Here is a 6,000-nt window from a genome sequence, read left to right on the forward strand (position 1 = left end):
CTAAAACGCAGGTTGAAGGTACATGCTGCCACAGGCTAAGCCAAAAAGATGGGAAGGTGGGTCTCTCTGTTGAAATATAAATCCTTGGCCCCAGTGTTTCTGGTGGAGAGTCCTCCAGTATGAATGCTTGCTGGGCATGCTCAGTTTGGCAGGAGTTAATCCAACAGGCCCTATTTCTTTCATAAGGACTGATGCCACCGTGGGAGCATGGGCTGCCTAATGCCGTCCCAGTTGTTGCTAGATGAAAGGCCGGACCTGCTATATAAATGTCTTATTTGGCGTCTTCTGTGATGCATGTCCTGCTGGAATGGGGCTCCTGGCTTTATCAGTCCTGGAGACCCACAGGGATGTAGGTTGTGCCTTTTGGAAAATGCTTCCAGTGACCCACATGTTACGTGCCTCTGTCCATATTTTCAACAAGCTTTTCAGAGCACAGTTTTAATGTCCATTAAGGAACTATCTCATTTGGTCAAGGGAGGCATACACAGGTGAGTACTCTAAGATAACACAATTTGAAGAAACTGTCAGACTGAGGTATGATCATTCTCACTGCAAGAGAAATACTTGATTAAAATGCATTGAAGACATATTTTAAGTTAGACCCTCTCTCAGTGCATTTAAGACAGATCCACTTTACTTTCCAGGCTTTTCACATGACGTCATGCCTGTGCCCACAGACAGGGGAGGAAGTGGCATGAGGTTCTGAGCTCTGGAGCCTTGGAAGTCAGGCAGGCCCTGCTGGAATCACAGCCCCCCTACTCCCAAGCAAGGCAGCTCACCTCTCCAGACATCTGTGCGCTTCTCTGTGAAATGGGGACAAGGCAGAGAGTCCCTGTTACTTGCTTTTTTATGGGTTTAGTCCTCTCTGTCCAACGAGTGTGTGAGAAAGCAAAGGCGACTGTGGCATAGACATAGTCACCAATGGACCGGCCACTTGCTGTGTCGTCCCCACTCAGACGTCCCTGCCCCTGACTCCTGGTGGCTCCTCCCATCTTCTCGGGCACTCCTAAGGGCAGTCTCTCCTGACCGGTGGATCCAACGACACAACTGCGACTCAGCACCAAGGGGGCGTGGCGCTGGGAGCTTGTCCTGGGAGACGCGACTGAACCCTAGAAGGGCACCGTTGGAAAACTGATAAAGCCTGAAATGTGTGTGCAGACATGGGCCTCTTTATTACCACACAACGACCATTAAAATCTCTCTGCCGTGGTGTAATTATTTTCCATAAATTATTGGGGTACTGGTGGTATCTGGTTACAGGAGTAAGTTCTTTCGTGGTGATTTGTGAGATCTTGGTGCACCCATCACCCGAGCAGTGTACACTGCACCACATTTGTAGTCTTCTAATCCCTCGCCCCCCCATTCTTCCCTCAAAATCCCCAAAGTCCATTGTATCATTCTTATGCCTTTGAGTCCTCATAGCTTAGCCCCCACATATCAGTGAGAACATACTGTGTTCGGTCTTTCCATTCCTGAGTTACCTCACTTAGAATAATAATCTCCAATCTCATCCAGGTCACTGCAAATGCTGTTGATTCATTCCTTGTTATTGCTGCATAGTATTCCATCATATATATATATCTCAGAGTTTTTTATCCACTCGTTGATTGACGGGCATTTGGGTTGACTCCACGAGTTTGCAATTGTGAACTGTGCTGCTATAAACATGCATGTGTAAGTATTTTTTTCGTATAATGACTTCTTTTCCTCTGGGTAGATATGGTAGTGGGATGTGGGATTGCTGGATCAAATGGTAGTTCTACTTTTAGTTCTTTAAGGAATCTGCACACTGTTTTCCATAGTGGTTGTATGAATTCACATTCCCACCAGCAGCGTAGAAGTGTTCCCTGTTCACTATGGTAATTTTTAAGTTTAAGCTTTTAATCTCAGATGAATCTATCTATCTATCTATCTATCTATCTATCTATCTATCTATCATCTACCAACCTACCTATTATCTATCTACCTATTATTTATCTATCCTAAAATACTAACAAGCTTAAAATGGAAAATAGCTCTTTTCTCCCTCCCTTTCACATCCCAGAGCCCGAGGGTTGGGAGGGCTCTTTCAGTGTTTTTATCCATTTCTTCTGGTATTTATCTCCACATTTTAAAATAACATGCTTAGGCTGAGGTGGGCAATGGTGGCTCACGCCTGCAATCCCAGCACTTTGGGAGGCCAAGGCGGGTGGATCACCTGAGATCAGGAGTTCAAGACCTGCCTGGCCAACATGGCGAAACCCCGTCTCTACTTAAAAATACAAAAAATTAGCCAGACGTGGTGGTGGGTGCCTGTAATCCCAGCTACTTTGGAGGCTGAGGCAGGAGAATCTCTTGAACCCAGGAGGCGGAGGCTACAGTAAGCCCAGATTGCGCCATTGCAGTCCAGCCTGGGTGACAAAGCGAGACTCCATCTCAAATAATAATAATAATAATGATAACATGCTTAGAATGTTCTTTATGAATTCTTCAGTTCTAGACGGGATCTTCTGTCTTTCTGTACCAGGAGCTGAGGACTCAGCTCTTTAACATCCACCTTCCCACCTGTTTCTGCTCCTCGTGTGCCTCTCAAAATTAAGTCTTAATTAATAGTTGAATCTGTTTTACTGTTTCTGTAGTTATAGCTGTGTGATGCAATCACAGTTCACAAAACAAAATCACATACTGCACTGTAATCTCACTTCTTTCCTTTTCAAACTTTTCATTTTTCTTCAAGTTAATCATTGTTTGTTTCCTGTTTTTCTTTTTCTTTTTTTTGGTGCGTGTGTGGCTTTTTATGAACTTTTCACTAATTCAGCCCCAAACTTTGCTTAAAAAAAAAAAAAAAAAAGACCACAAAAAACACCCGGGGTCTCTCAGCGCCATTGCTTTCCTTGCAGACATTTCTTTGGTGACGCACCCAGCACTGGGCTGGTTTGCCCAAGGCCACTCTGGAACCCTGCTCGGGATGCTGCTGTCTAGGTGGGATCCTTTGCTCCCCAGATCTGCTGGTTTTCGCCCTAGTTTTTGGGGAGCTTGTTGAGCCAGGCCAGCGGGGAAGGGAGCTGTCCTCCCATTTGCCCGGGAGATCCCTGCTCTTTGCCCACCTGCTGCGTCTGTGGGCTCCCTGCCCTCTGGTCGGGGGTCAGTGGGGGCCTGTGGAAGGGGACCGGTGGGCGGAGAGGACAGCAAGCCACAGTTTCTACCCTGGCTCTGTCCTTCCCTGTCATGCACAGCCCTCAGGAGCCTCCACAGAGTGTCCTGGGCTCCAGTGACCATGCCTCCCCATTGGCAGCCCACCGCCTGCTGCCACCCCGGCTGTGAGCACCCCACGCTCTGCCGCACCTCGCACATAGCTCTGGCCAAACTTCCTTCAAATCGTGGAATCTGGGCGTGGGCCTGGTGTTCAACTGCCACGCCCTGGTGGGGAGGTCTGGGGCTGCTGCTGATGTCTTTACTCTGCACTCACAACTGACAGGGCACCTGGGTCCACACACCGGGGGTGGAAGGCATCACCCCACTGTCCCAGCACTGCTGTGGGGCCGTCCAATGTGGTTCCAATGGACAAGGCTTTGCTGAGGCCGGGGGCCCGGTTTCTCCCCACTCCTGTTTTCACAATGCGGTCTCCCGTAGTCTGTCTCCCCGCATGGCTCTCCCTGTTCCAGCGTGGAGCAGTGATGTCCCTGGAGATTCAGAAAGAATCACGGGGTTCCTGCAGCCCACCCCACCTTCCTTCTAGTCCCAGAGCATGGGTGGGTGGGCAAGGCAGCGGGCTTGGGTACCCCAGGGCAGGCCCACTGGGTTCCCACAGATGGTCTTGACCTTGGCTGAGCTTCCACTGATTGTAAAGGTGACACTTAGCCCTCTCCCGCCTCTCTGTTGTTTTATTTTTCCATATTGCTCAGAACCTGGGCAGGGGAGAGGGACGATAACTACTAGCCCCTTCGATCATCCTAGAACTGGCGCTTCGACATCAGCACTGCGTATGCCACTCCGGCTGCGCTTCTTTCCCTCCCTCCTCCTTCTTTCCCTCCCTCCTCCTTCTTTCCCTCCCTCCTCCTTCTTTCCCTCCCTCCTCCTTCTTTCCTTCTCGGTGTAGGACATTCCCGTGGCCCTTTCAACCCAGAAACACACACCTCTCAGCTCTGAATCCTGTTTCTCTCTGTTCTGTCTTTCTGGGACTCCTCATTGGACTTCCTGGATTCTTGCTCAAATTTTGTTTTTTTTTCTTCTTCTCTTTGTCTTTTTGCCCTGCTGCGTGTGATTTCTCTCATTTCACCTTCCAAAACTGCTACTAAAGTTTCCATTCAAGAAATGGTTTTCCTAATTCACAGGAGATCACTGGAATTCTCAGTTCTCTTTTTTGCCGGTCGCTGTATCTCGGAGGTATGGGACCTTCTCTCCAGCGGCACCTCTGACGTGGTTCTCCCCCTTCCTCTGTGCTCTTTCTTCTGTGTGTTTGTTCTGGCCTGTCTGTCCCGGGTGTCCATTTATAACGGAAGCTGAGAGGCGTTCTCCAGCCTCCTTCCTGGAGAGGCAAGGCTGGGCTTCCAGCAGCTGGCATTGAGCAGGGGAGAAGTGGGGAGCCTCCTAGAGTCACCCCGAATCCTCCATTCCCACCTGCTCCACACAGCTGTGCTGGGGTTCAGACACTTACTGGACCCCTCCAGCTGGCAGGAGAGGGGGAGAGTGGTCATCAACTCTGTGCTGGGAAGAGGGTCTCCCCATGTCTCTTGCAGATCATCAACCGGTCCTGCGGCTTTAGCCCCATGCTGTACCTCAGAATTAGAGGTTTTGTCACCTGCCAGTCCCCAATCCTTCTGGGACCAGCCTGCTGGTCCAGCCTCCCCAACTCAGGCCCTCCTGCTGCATTTCCCCTTTCGAGGTTCAGCCGAGGGGCTGCCCACCCTTTCCCACTCATCTTCCACGAATCTCCCAAGGTCTCCTGTCTGCAGGCTGCCCCCGTCCCTCTCTCCTGTGCATTCACAGGTCATTCTTTCTTTGATGTCACTTTCGGGGGCTGTATTTGTTCCTTGTGGCTGCTGCACCAAACAACCACAAACTGATAGCTTCAGAAGTGGATTCTCCCAGAGTTCTGGGGGCAGAAATTTGAATCGAGGTGTGGGTGGGGCTGGTTCCTTCTGGAGGCTCCAAGGGAGCGCCTGTTCCAGGCTGCTTTCCAGCGTTCCTCGGCTTGTGGACACATCACTCCCATCTCTGCCTCTATCATCTCCCAGTGTTCTCTGAAATCTCCCACTGTCCTTCTCTTGTAAGGCCGTCCTTGATTTAGGAGCCACCCCAAATCCCGATGGTCTCATCTCCAGATCCTTAACTTAATTACATCTGCAAAGACTTTTTCCAAGTAGGGTCCATTCACAGGTTCCAGGGGTTCAGATGTAAACATATCTTTTGGAGGATTTCAGGGGGAAACACTGATAATCATGCATGTGTAACCAGTCACACCTAAACACGCATCCTGCAATGCAGAGCTGCCAGACAGCTTCCTGCCCTCCCTGCTCCCTCCCATGCTTCATCCCTAGACCCCCAGAACCCGGGCATGGCCTGGTCATCCTTCCTGGCCAATGCACCCCAGCACCTCTCCCATCCCTCTCCCCTCCTCTGGCTCCCACTCATGCCCTCCCCACTTTCTTTCAGCAGTCGGGCCTGTTTCCTGAGTCACTGAGTCAGCGAGTGATGAGACCTGCTGGAAATATGTGTGGAGGATGGGCGAGTCCACTCAGCCTTGGATGGGGCGGCAGGAAAAAGGCAGCCCCAAGCCCAGCCCAGCTCAGGATGAGAGTCTTTATTCAGGAGGACAGAACTGGCAGTTGGCAGCAAGCAGGCCCAGAAGTAGATATTGGGGGCTTCATCTCAGGGAGACTGGGGCTTGGAGGGGGAAAGTCAAGTCCACCGGGGTGCAAACCGGTGTGGCCATGAGCAGGCAAAGGGCCTGGCTGTTTCTAAAGAGCCCTGACCCTCCCAGGCAGCTGTCGGCTTCCTTAAGGGAAAGGATGCTTTGAG

Source organism: Hylobates moloch, unplaced genomic scaffold, assembly GCF_009828535.3.
Source record: "Hylobates moloch isolate HMO894 unplaced genomic scaffold, HMol_V3 SCAFFOLD_1, whole genome shotgun sequence".
Classification (NCBI taxonomy): Eukaryota; Metazoa; Chordata; class Mammalia; order Primates; family Hylobatidae; genus Hylobates; species Hylobates moloch.